At 37.5% G+C, this 13,776-nt stretch overlaps 1 protein-coding gene across 4 annotated transcripts in view; it reads left to right on the top strand.

Annotated features, from left to right (window-relative positions):
- The window catches only part of LOC150098674 (uncharacterized), a 68,893-nt gene that overhangs the window by 27,547 nt on the left and 27,570 nt on the right, over positions 1–13,776 (top strand). Inside the window, exon 1 of one of the 4 annotated variants that reach the window (XM_090405535.1) lies at positions 11,114–11,234. The exons of the other annotated variants lie outside the window; for them this stretch is intronic. The gene's annotated coding sequence lies outside the window, so the exon portion shown is untranslated. Of the gene's footprint in view, positions 1–11,113; positions 11,235–13,776 lie in introns of those variants that run through there. 4 annotated transcript variants of the gene reach the window in all.

The following is a 13,776-nucleotide window of genomic DNA, read 5'->3' on the forward strand; positions in this document are numbered from 1 at the left end:
GATGCAACTGTGATATACCAAACTTTGTTCAAACAGAAAAGCGATCGAGTCACGCATTGAAGAACATGAGACACTGACGTGTCTTTTATGTTCTTCAGGAGAACGCGAGCCAGTGCTTTGCCTAGTCATGTTCTGTTCTCGGCCGATTCTAATGAAGAAAGCATTAGCCATACAGTCCTACAGGACATGTCTGATAACATTTTCCATGCCCACAATGAATTAGAAAGAAAGATAATAGAATCAAAAGAATCATTCTCAACCCCCTACATTTCAACAACAACCTGAGTTACAACCTTTCAGACTGCCATTGTGCTACAATCAAATACTCTACTGGCGTTCGCGAGATGCTATAATGAAGCCAACGGGAGAACAGTTTTGAATGCGCTGATTTCAATGTTTCATTGTTGAATGTATATACACTAATTTTCGTGATGTTTACAATTATTTCCTCTATGTTTTACTGGTTATTTCTTTATTAATGTGCACCTGAAGAAGGCTGATATAAGCTGAAACTAGTTGTGCTATTAAATTTTGTTTTCCTTTTCTCGGTTCTAGTCATTCAATATTTTTTAATATATATATATATATTTCTCATCCTGAGATTTTATTTAATAAGGTCAAAGCACCTTGTGGCAACTTGTTTAGGTAAAATTCATAAGCTCTTCATTACTTCAGCCTTAGCATTGTCAGGTCTGGCTCCCAGTGATGAGTTCTCAATAAAGGTCGAAACAGGTGTGGGGAGTGACCATTGCTTTTAATGCATAACATCATACATCTCCGCAAGGGGTCTGTTTTACATTAAGGGAAAAATACCAAAAGTGATCAGAGCTTAATCCACCTTTACCACGATTTGCCTCAGACTTGCACTACGTGCAGGCGCAAACTTGACTGACTTGTCTGTTTGCTTACTTGGGAAATAGGATTAAAAACCAAGTTTATATAAAATTACTTGGTATCTTGAATATATATATTGCTTGCAGACTTCACTCTAAAATGCTAATATGATTGTAACTTAAAATACATCTCGTGCTGCATCGATTGTGGAGCAGAATAATCTGAGCCATGTTCTTCATAGTTTAGGCAGAGGGTTCTGTTCAAGAAGTATGTTTGAGTCTCCAAAAAAGGTCAGTAAGATTGTGAACAAGGAATTCAAAAGGTATGGGATTAATCTTAGAGGGAGAACTTTACATAGGCACATGGAATGTACAGCGTCTACCAGTGAGTACTGTTGATGTGTGTAAACTGATGGAGAAATATAAAATTGACATTGTGGGAATTTCAGAAACCAAACAGAATGGCATTGGGCACTTCAAAAGACAGGATCGTGCTAGTTGGTTATTTAGGAGGTGACCCAAAGCATCATTGAATATCTGTGATACTGAAGACTTCTGGTAAGAGCCCTTCTTACTTTTAATCCCATTAATGACAAGATAGTTTGTATTAGACTTAATGCTCATACGAATGTGTGAATCGTGGTAGTTTATGCACTCCACACAGATTGGCCAAATGAAGAGAGTTAGGAATTCTATTAAAAATATACAGGCTGTTTTGTACTGCCTACTAAGGATAGATTTGCTTTACATCTTGGGGGACTTGAATGCAAAAGTAGGAAATAGTATCAAATGTTGCATGTTTGGTCTGGGTGAACATAACACCCAAGTTGAGTGATTGTTGGAATTTGCCCTTACTAACATTGGTTATTACCAATACCTTTTCCAGAAGCACCCACGAAGGATCTATACTTGGACATTCTAACATTGATAGTCAAGGCACCAGATTGATTACATCCTGACTCACCAACGATGGATGACAAGCACCACAGATGTGCATCCTTTTCCTGAAGCAGACTATGGCACAGATCCTCACCTGAGTAAGACTAAGACTGAAACCTTCAACGTCAGGCAGATCGCACTAGACTGGATGTCAGAGCAATTCTTAGTGAGTTCACAAAGAAACATCAAGTCAGTTTGAAGGAGACTTCTGAGCAGAAATCACCTGGAATCGTTTGGAAAGGAGTCAAGGTTATAATACAGAATGCTGCCAAGAAATATCTGCCCAATTAAAAATAAAAGACCTTAGAGACCCACAGATATCAGAATCAACATGGGATCTAATCGAAAAAAGCCAGTTGGAAAAGTAGAGATATAAGGACTAAAGAATATTAGAGATGTCAGAAGAGCCATCAGGCAGTACAAAAAAAGAAAATTACAAGTGTGAAGAGATACTGTTCAAGATGTGGCACAATTATAAAAGGATGTTTCGTTTACTTTGTGACCTGAAGCACAAGTTTAAGACCAAATTAAATGCTATGAAACAGGAATGGAACCGTATGAGGGGTCCGGGTGAGGGATCCTCTCACCAGGAAAATTTCGATTTGGAACCTCCTCCACTTAGGTACGAGGTTGAAAATGCAATTTAACAGCTTAATAGCAATAAGACCCCAGGTGCAGATGGAATCTTAGCTGTGTGAATTAAAGTACAGGGGATGGGGGAATAAGAGTGCTTGATAGATTGATTACAAGGATGAGGGAGACAGGATCATAACCTAGAGAATGAAAGAAGTCTGTTTTCATACCACTACACAAGATGGGAGATAATCTCTGATGCAAGCAAGATTTTATTAATCATTCTAAATAGAATTGGGACCAAAGTTGAGGCAGAGATGCCTGAGGAACAAACAATGAGAGATCAGGGCCTTAGCCTTAGACTTTCTATGATTAGTATAAAGAATTTTGACTCCTTATGCTAAAGTGTTTCGTAGACTACTCTAAAGCTTTCTACTATGTTCAGCCCGTGAAACTGGAAAGTAATGAAAATAATGGGTTTCCTTAACACGTCCCATTGTAACTAACTTGTACAGTGAATAAGAAGCCATGTTAAGAACATGTGTTGGATTCACTTGGCTTCACTTTAGAAAGGCAGTTAGGCAATGGTGTCTACTTGTTTCCTCACTGTTCAGTATCCATACTGAAGACACCGTGTGTGTGTAGAATTGGATGAGCTTAAGACAGAAATTAGGATAGGTCATAGACTGATCAATAATCTGAGCTATGGTGATGATACAATACTCCTTTGACAAAGTTAATGAGATCAGTAAGAGTATAGGACTTCATCTCAATCCTTGCTAGACACATTATGGTTATTAAAGGAAATAGAGAAGCTTCTGAGAAACAAGTGTATCTAAATGGAGAAAGAATTTAGGAAGTTTGAGCACCTGGGATCCATTATTAATGTGAAGAATTGCTGTTCAGAGGACGTCAGAAGAAGATAAGGAATGGCTAAAACAGCAGTCACAGACTTGGCTAAAATCTGGAAGGATGGATCCATCTTCATTGGAACAAAATTGAGAATTTTGGATGCAGTTTTTCCAACAGCGACGTATAGATGTGAGACTTGGAACTTAAAGAAGTCTGATAGGAAAAGGATAGCTGCTTTTTTTTAGATGTGGTGTTACAGAAGGCTGTTGAGGATATCATATACTGAAAGGCAAACAAATGGATGGGTGTAGAACTTTAAGGCTCCTTAAGGATATTGACAGAAGAAAGTTGAAATGCTGTACCGATACATTGAAAGGACGGAAGGAGGATTAATCACAACTGTAATAGAAGGTAAAGTTGCTGGAAAATGAAGGGATAGACGTCCATAGTGGTATCTGGAATGATTGATGCTTCAGAGAGTTGAAGCCTCCAGAAAAGCATACCACAGGACCACCTGGAGAAGACTGGTATGGCACATCACCAAGCATCTGAGTAAACATACGACATCTTTTGATGTCTAATGAATAGATGGAGTCTTTTATTGCATGCTATTTCAGGTTATTATTCGTTAGCGGCCGCACAAATATTGTTTGTTTCTGTTTATGTGACTTTTCCTGCTTCCAGTCTATGTGCTCCATAGTTAAACTCCCCCATATTAATTAATCGTCCACCACTCATTGAGTTTATTTGCAAATACATACAATCCACATCATTCTTTATATTCCTTGACCTTGATCTATTAGTGAGAATCCAATAACGCAGTATGGCTCGCATCTCATAATAGACCTGGCTTTGGAGATCTCTGGAAGATGAGTTGTTTAGTTTAGAAAAAAATAGCGATATTATTTTATTAATTACATGAATAACCAAAGGCTTCAATTCGGCGACATATATAAACTTATTTAAGTTAAGGGATATTACATCCCATATTGTTTCATAGCCGAATAAGAAACTCAGAGTTTCATGCCGAATATAGTAAATATATAAAGTTCGGCGAGTCCAAGGTTTGAGTTTCTTATTCGGCTATAAAACAATATGGGATGTAATATCCCTTAACTTAAATAAGCGATATTATTTAAAAATTTGGTTTGAACTAGATAGTATTGTGATGGTAATTAGATTTAATTTAAGATTTATATAGAAGAGCCTGTGTAGCTCAGCGGATGTGGCGTTTTCACACCGCCGCACTTGGCCGCACGAAGGAAGACTTGGTTTCGAGTCTAGTCGACGACTAGAGGAAATTTTTCTAAGCCTTTTTTCGACCGGTTCCCGAGTTAGTCGATCTCTGGCACGGGCAAGCAGGTTTTTCCTCCCGGAAACTCGGGTTTTTCGTCCTGTAAACTCAAGAAAATCGACCGTAGAACCCACATTATTTTTTCAGACATTAAATATATTGTGTTAGGGTTAGGGACCACGAGATGGCGGCACATTTGAGCCGTCTCTCTTCACTGCGTACCGCTTAATTAGTGATAGCCTTGGGCCATCTGTCTCTGATTGGGTACCAGTGGAGATTGAACTGCCCACTCAGTCTCCAAAAGTTAGATAGGGCTAAATGGCCTCGCCTACTCCCGTATACGGGAATTAAAAGGCGTTAGCTGATTTTTTTTTTTTTTTGATTTAAATATAGTCAATATAACTCTCTTTCATGGTAAGTTACATATCACAGTGAAGCAGCATAATGGCGTCCGAGGATAATGGCGCTGTTGAAAAGAATTCAACTAGAGGGACTTAGTTCAGTGCAGTTTCTGCGAGTTTTACATTACCAAGAGCGAGTTGACTTTGGTTTGAAAGCGATACTGATGAGAAAGTGTGTCGAAAATACTCTGAAAGCGAGAGTCCGAAGTGCATGTAAAGTCATGAGATTGAAGCGGTGGACGAAACAGAGAATGCACATCAAAATGTCTGTGACGGTGTAATGACAGATAGGATTGAAAAAGGGGGGGGGGGTTAAAAGTGGCATGAATGAGAGACAGAGTGAAAGTGATGATGGAAAGAATAGTAGTTTGAGGGATATAAAGAACGAAGGGTTGGCCGTACTTATGGAGACAGCTCCGTTATCCAGATAAACAGCACAAAGCGTTTGCCTAAACGTCTGGCGAGTAGATCAGCTGAAAACAGAAAGATAGCAGTGCAGGAAAAGAGAAAGGAATGCTTGACGAAGAGAGAAGAAATAAATTAAGGAACAGTGATTCCATCGTAGGAGGCGTGATTGTGAAAATGATCGATGTTAGAGCGCCGAAAGATAAAGGTAAAGAGTTAATTGATTTGGGTGGAACGAATAATTTGAAAGGAGAAACGTGTGGTGTGAGGTTGGACATGAAAGTAGCAAAAGAAGGAAATGACAAAGTGGAACAGAGAAGGAAGACCATAATAGCAAAAGAGTCGAAGCGTAGGTTATGCAGGAAGGAAGACTGATGTGGAATTTGTGGATGTACAGAGTAAGTTTGACTACGAAAGGACATACGAAAAGGATGGTTTGCATCTGAATGGATTTGGTGTTCAGTCTGGGAAAAGTGTTGTCAAATGAGGTGAAAGAAGATGAGCAGAATTAGGCAAACTAAAGCTTTTAGGGGGAAAGCTGTTGAGCGGATACATAGAAAAACAGTGAGGCAGCTGAATGTAAGAATGTGCAGAAAATGCCTAAGTTATTATCGCTAGTTGCAAACGAAACTGGGATAGTTAGTATAAAACGTCAGGACAGTGGTGGGCCTAAAGGGTTTTTGCACTTTATGTACACTAATGCCAGGAGCATTCAGAACAGGGGGGGGGTTGCATTGGTTAGTTCATCCTGGTCAAATGTTATTGTCAGTATTGAGATATGGCTGACAGAAGATGATATAGTTAGTGGAATAGAACCTGAAAGGTATAGTATGTTCAGGGAGGATAGAGACAGAATGGGGTTGAGTACATTAGTTGCTGATGAACTGCAACCAAAGGGAATAGAAGTTCAACTGCATGCCAGTGAAAATAGCACACTTGAAGCCATCTGGTGTGAAGTGGCCAACAGAACGAAATATACGGTTGGTTGCTTCTATAGATCAGATGACGTAAAGGTTGTTGGGGATAGCATGCATCAGCAGATAAGCGAAATAAGTAGAGGACGGTTAATTATAATGGAGAACTTCAACTATGGGAACAAAGATTGGAATGAGAAGATATATGAGAGGAAAGAAATGGAATTTTTGCAGTTAGGAAAAATTATCTCTGGCAGCATGTGATGGAATATACTAGGGACTGAGAGTACTTGATCTATCAAATGCATCTATCACTAATATGACTAAGTTTTTACCAACTGGTGAGAATGATCATATAGTTTTGACCTGGGAAGTGGCTAAATATGTGGAATTTTCAATTACTGGGTGATATGTAATTGCAAGGCTAGTAAATATGACAAGCATAGGAAATTGCTTGGATCAGTGATGTTTGAAATTACAAGGATTGGATGTTGATGGTGCATGGGAGTGTTAAGGGAGTGATAGCAGACTGCATATCTCGATTCTGGAGAATGAATCCAGTGTAAGCTGAAGCTCCACAAAAAAAAAAAAAACTTTTATGAAAGGAATTCAAGAAGAAAGGTGACCAGCAGGTACATGAGCGGTAACTGCTGATCACCTATGTTGGATAAAGGAAATGGCTACCCGATGATTTTGCTGCATTTTGCAAAGGCATTTCACAGAATACTACATGAAACTCTGTTATATATAAACTGTAACAAATGGAAATGGATAGGACACTGGTTAAGTGCATAAGAGGGTACCTGCTGGACAGATACCAAAAAATGGGAAGGGGAAGAAGCGAGGTGAAAACAGGTGACTAGTGTTCTGCTGCAAGGTTCGGTGCTGTGTCCATTGCTGTTTAATTTGTGCATGAAGGATATAGGAAATAACCTGAAAAAAAATATTCAGTAGTTTGCTGATGATGCGAAATTAGGTAGAATAATAGTTAATCAAGGCGATGTTGAGAGCTTGCAGGACGATTTAAATAGGCTGTCAGTATGGGCAAAAGATAATGGGTATCTGTTTAATGTGGATAAATGTAAAGTTATGCATTTTGGAGAAATAGATTACTAGCCGTGTTCCACATTGATGGCAATGACCTTCAAGAAATATATGAAGCTAGAGATCTTGGGGGGGGGGTAGACAGAGAGTTAAAGTTTAGAGGACATTGCTAAGGTCACTAAGTATTCTTATGAGATTACTTGGCTATTGAAGAACACATTAACTGTGGAGATAAGGAAGTTGTTATTCCTCTTTATAAAGCCTTGATACGCCCACATCTAGATTACTGTGCTCAACTCTGGTCCCCCTGGGGTTTCTTTGGGATAAGCAGTGGAGAGGAATCAGAGGTGAGTCGCCTGTGAAATATTCCCTGTGAGGATCGATTCAGGGTGTGTGGATTGCAGAAGTTGGTTGTTAGGTTATTGAGGATATGAGGGGATATGTTTGAACACCTGGCTGGAGGGGCCTGAACAAGGGGGTCAAAGTTCAATAAAGGTGTGACTAGTAGGGGGTGTGAGGACTAGATGTTTAGCCTGGAGAGTTGTGAATGAGTGGAATGGATTGCCAGAGTCAGTTGTGAGTGCTTTGTCTGTTAATGGGTTCAAGGAGAGGTATGATAGATTGTGTGAATAGATTGGGTGTCCCGCGATGTATTCGGTCTCCATGTAGCCCTTATTATTATTATTATAAGGGCTCCATGGAGACCTTTTTCTCTCATAAGCTGATTATGAGACTATCATCTGAACAATCGTGTTCACTGTTAGGAGATACTGATTGTTGGATTGCTTTTCCAATAATTATTATTATTATTACGTGACACCTCCAAGGAGTCCAAAGACTCGTTGAGCATGGGCATCTACTCTACAGCTCAATCCACCAACTGCAGCGAACCGCATCATCTATTGCATCAATAACACCACTACTGTCCACCACCAACACTAATATTTTCACAGACAATCACAAACATCTATGCACACTGCCGGATTCGATCCCATTGCCTTTTGATTGGAGTGCGGTTATGCTAACCACTCGGCCAACCAGGCTGGCTAATAATAATAATAGTCCCACAGAATTTTAGTAGTTTGAATAGCCATAGTTATTTCAGTTTAGGAGATAGGTTGTAGGGCTGTGGAAAATTCCACAAACATCTTTCAGATTTAAAACTCAATGAAGATATATATGATTTTGTCCCACCCCACTGTACAATGATCCGAGTCAGTGGCATAGTTAGCAGTGGGTAGGATATACGTTTTATATTCATCCAGCGAGATATTGCTTTCTTTTAATTTGACCTTAAGAAATGAACCAAGTTCATTTTATGATACATAGTTGTCATGCTTTGTATGTTGTATGTTCTGGCTGATCAGCAGTGATGAAATTTGGTATACCACAGGATCCAGTATTCATTCGCCGCTTGAGAATATCGTTAACTTTTCAAGTTAAGGATGTTGACCAATTAAAACAGACCATTAATCAATTTCCCTCCAAGTATAGCTGTTTTCATTTTATTAATATTTGTCCAAACTGATAAATTTTAACAAATTTGTTGCAGCTTCATTTGTGACAGAACGCACTCACTAGGGTTGCCACCTGTGTCTAATTTTAAGAAAACTTTCAGCTTCCCGAATGACACCTAAGAGGGACCACTTATATGGCGAGACACCAAATTATCCCAAAGACTTACAAAATATGTGAAAAAATTCTTAGTGAGCGTTAGCGACATTTGTAAATTCGTATCCATAATCTGTACCATGCAAAAATATCTGTTTGTGGGGTCTCATTGGTTAAATTCTTCTCAGATAACATAGATTGTAATGCTCGTTGTGATTCGATTAACTTATAATCTTTACTTATAATATGAAATAAGCGCGTTCATGGCCTACATAATGTGTTTATGTGATTTATCACCATAATTATTGTATGTTATATTGGCAGCAGTGAAATTACTGTCAGCGATGTTATACATTATCATAGCCTTCTAGAATCTAGATACATATGACTTTGCTGAACGCTACGAGTTGGTTGTTTTTTACGTCGAGTTTGACTTGAATTTTCATTTTTTACGGGTCACCTAGACTTGCAATACATGCAGGTGCAAACTTGACTTATTTGTCTGTTTGCTTACTTGGGAAATGGAGTAAAACCAGGTTTAAAATAGCTTGGCATTTTTAACATTGAATTTTCATTGTTTAAAGGAGAAGTTGTGGCATTTTTTTCAGAGGAAGAGGTAAGTTATTATGATCGATGATTGAGAGGTAGCGTGTTCTTAAGTTCTGTGAGATACTGTTATTGTTTTTCATTTTTTTTTTTTTCAGAATTGCTTTCCGCACATTAGTCACCGATAGTGAACTGGAGTATTGCACAGCATTAGTTTCACGATATCTAGTTCCTCAAGTGACAGTGAAAAAGAGAAGAAAAATAAACAGAAAAAAAATTAAGCGTTTATGCGTGTTTGGGAGGTGAAATATTCATGGTTGAAGCCATGTGGAACAAACTCTTTTAAAGCATTCTGTCATATTTGCTTCCGTGAATTCAGTATTGCACATGGCGGAGAAAATGACATTAAAAACATTCAAACAGTGATATCCACACAAAGAAAGAGAACAGTAGCAAACACGGAATGAAATTGGAAAGTTTTTTCGTATCATCCGAAACGGAAAGAAAATCAGTAACAGCCGCAGAATTTGGTTTGGTTTATCACACAGTGAAGCATAATTTATCAAGTATGGATTGTGCCAATAAAATATGTCCTGTTTTATTTAATGACTCTGAAATTGCTTTAAAGATTCAGTGTGGTAGGACAAAGGCTGAAATGGTTGTCTGCAATACTGGCCCCTGAATCAGTCTCCGAAGTTCCCAGAGATCTAAAAAACGTAGATTATTTTTCTGTAGCTACTGATGCAAGTAACAGAAGAAACAGAAAGCTGTGGCCTCTCTGTGTAAGATATTTCACAGCTGAAAAGGGCATTCAGTGTAAGGGTCTTGATTTTTATGAGGATCCAGAAGAGAATTCAGATTAAGTTTTTTTTTTTAAATATCAAAAGTATGCTTCAAGAGCATTCCCTGAGCCTAGACAATATCACAAGCTACACCGCAGACAATGCCAGTGTTAATTTTGGGAAGAAACATTCAGTATATCAGTTATTATCTAAGGCAAATAACAAAATAATAAAAGCCAATTGTTCAGCCACATCATAACGTGTAAGAAAGCACGTGATGCACTAAATATAGATATAGAAACAATTGTTCTCGAAGTTTACAACCACTTTTCTTGTTCCGCCAAAAGGAGAGAAGAGCTGCAGAGTTATTTTGAGTTTGTTGATTTAGAATGGCAAGAGGTTCTGAGGCATGTTTGTACTAGATGGCTTTCCTTGAAACCTGCAGCTGATAGACTTTTATTTAACTGGGATGCTATTGAGAGCTACTTTAAAAGCATTGAAGAATGTCCTGTTTTTCTGAGGAAAATATTTGATGACAATTCGAAAAGTGTGTTCCCTTTTTAGACTTACCAAAAGATGGCAACCATAGCACTCACATAAATTTTACATTTATTCTACATAAAAATAACGTGTACGCATATCTTCATTTTTTAAAAATTAGTACGAATTGTAATTAACTGTGGCATAAAATTTACATAATTATAATTCCTTGTTTGGCACTCAAAATTAAAAAAAAAAAAAAAAGTATATATTTAAAGTTTGTGGGGAGGTGTTATTTTTCAGTTTCTCTCTGGCCGCTAGGCGTCGCGATTATTGCTGCGCTATTGACAATGGGCATTTAATGGGATGTTACTTTGTAAGTTCACTTTTTTCCCACCAGTTTGTTATACACGTGACATATGGGAAGCCGATGATCAACTATAGTACAGTTACGTGTCGATCCCAAACAAATTTAAGAAAATCATTAGTAACGTAAAATATGTTTTTAAGAGATGAGTTGCTGTGCTTATTTTCGTTCTGAAAATAACTGAATAGCAGTGGTAAGAAAAAAGAAAAACATGACCCTGACCTTATTTAAATTAGATAAGGAAAATATGATACTTAGATACTTTTTGAACAGCTAAAGATCGTTAACATTATTAAGTGATTATCATTTTTAATATATACTCGTATGAACAATGTTAAATAGTTAATATTTTTACTGCAGTTCTATGTGAAAATTATTTAGTGACAGAAAGTTAAAATAATTATTAATATCGTGGGAGGGCAATAGACACTCCCCTCAGATGAGGATGGGGTTGCTGCACAAATTTTGAAAACCACCCACCAATCTATTCCTTCACCATGCATTTCATGACTGTCAGCGTTCGTTTTATCCACAGAGATGGTGGTAAGCAATTCTGGCATTTGGGATGTATAAAGTCGAAAATGGCATTAATTATTTTTATTTATGTATTTGTAAATTATAATTATTTTATATATTTGTAAATTAATAAAACTTAATTTACAAATAAAATATTAATCGTTTTCCTAATATCCTTCCAATGGATAGATGCATAGGGGATGAAGGAAGATGGTGAGAAGTTGGTTCAGAGCTAAATAATATATGGTTGTTGACCAGCAACTGAACATATTCATGCATAATTAGAGGAAAATTTAAATTAATAAAACTTAATTTACAAATAAAATATTAATCGTTTTCCTAATATCCTTCCAATGGATAGATGCATAGGGGATGAAGGAAGATGGTGAGAAGTTGGTTCAGAGCTAAATAATATATGGTTGTTGACCAGCAACTGAACATATTCATGCATAATTAGAGGAAAATTTAAATTAATAAAACTTAATTTACAAATAAAATATTAATCGTTTTCCTAATATCCTTCCAATGGATAGATGCATAGGGGATGAAGGAAGATGGTGAGAAGTTGGTTCAGAGCTAAATAATATATGGTTGTTGACCAGCAACTGAACATATTCATGCATAATTAGAGGAAAATGGCAGAATGGTGGTTGCCAGTAAAGTGGAACAACAACCAGGAACCTGGTTGCAGCTCATTCTTTCATTCTTCTCTGTTATCTGAAGATGGGTCAAGTGTTAGCATTCTTTTCTTCCATTGGATTCTGTTTTTGTCAGCCTTGCTATCTCGTGGGATGAGGTCAAGGCATTATTGGGTCTTCACAGGTTCACACCATCTTCTTCCCAGTCTTCCTCTGCTTCAGCTCCGACCCTTTCATAAAGAAAGGCTCAGGACAATTTTTTTGGCACATCCTTGCTGTGTGATCCACACCACTGCAGCTGTCTTTAAGAAGTTATCTGTGTGGCCCACTCTTTCCTTATTTTATCTTTTTTATTATTTGTTTTCAGTCTACTTTGTGTCATTAATTTTTCTTAAGCACTTTGATTCAAGACCTTTTAACTTGTTTTCCTGTGTGCCAGCTCTCTGCTCTGAACAGCACCACCATCAGGATCATTGAGTTGAGTGTAATCTTTGAGTTTTAGACTATGGCTAATTTTGTTTTATTCATTGCTATCCTAGACGACTTATTCTTTGCTTGATAGTTTTTGTGTAACTTCGGTCTTTGGTGATTAATGATTTGATTTAACTGAAATTGTCCACTTGTTCTATTCTTTTATTATTTATTGTAACATTGACATAATTTTTCACTCTACCTACTACCATAATATGTCTTTCAAGTTTATCTCCAAATTGTATTTGTTGCTGGTTGGATTTAGATTAGCAATCATTGGTTTTAGTTTCACTGAATTATTTGCTGAGCCTCTGTAGCATCAGACCTTGGTTTGAATCCTGTCTAGGTCTCGAAGAACCTTTGTCAGTACTTTCAGTTGAAGGCAAGTCTCATGAGGTGGCAGGGTTTTTTCCTCCCAGAAACCATCCTCCTTTAGTTTCTTCAATTTTAACTGCCTACTTACAACCTGTGTATTCCATTTATCCTATTTATTATTATTACGCGACACCTCCAAGACTAATCGAGGGAGGGCACCTACTCTACAACTCTCCATCTCCACCACTCAATCTACCAACTACAGAGAACTGCATCATCTACACCAATGCCATCTGCTGCCCACCATCTCCACTAGTATTTTCACACACAATTAGAAACATTCATGTCTACTGTGGGATTCAAACCTGCAGCCTTTTAGTTGGAGAGCAAATACACTAACCACTAGGCCAACCAGGCTGACTTTTAATTATAGCATTTTGAAAAGCTTTTCTCTAGATGCCTTATCATATGTTTTTCCTCCAGATATATGAAATGTAAGTAAAGGATCTTGTTATATTCCCATGATTTATTAACTATTTGCTATAAGGTGAAAATCTGATCTTGACAACCTCTATTTTGGCTAGATTGTTCTTCTCCAAGCTTCTTTCCACATTTTTTCTTAGCCTATTCTTAAGTGTGTTTGCGTCAATCTTAGCTGCAACACTTAGTAGAGAAATTCCTCTGTAATTCTCACATTTATTTTTATTTCCCTTTTTATAGATGTCAACATTGACCTTCTGACCAGGCCTCCTCCTAAATTTTGCAGTTTAGCCAATATAAAACTTTTTTAGCATT

Source organism: Typopeltis vanoorti, chromosome 15 (genome assembly GCF_054136105.1).
Source record: "Typopeltis vanoorti isolate ZY-2024b chromosome 15, IOZ_Tvanoo_1.0, whole genome shotgun sequence".
NCBI classification, from domain to species: domain Eukaryota; kingdom Metazoa; phylum Arthropoda; class Arachnida; order Uropygi; family Thelyphonidae; genus Typopeltis; species Typopeltis vanoorti.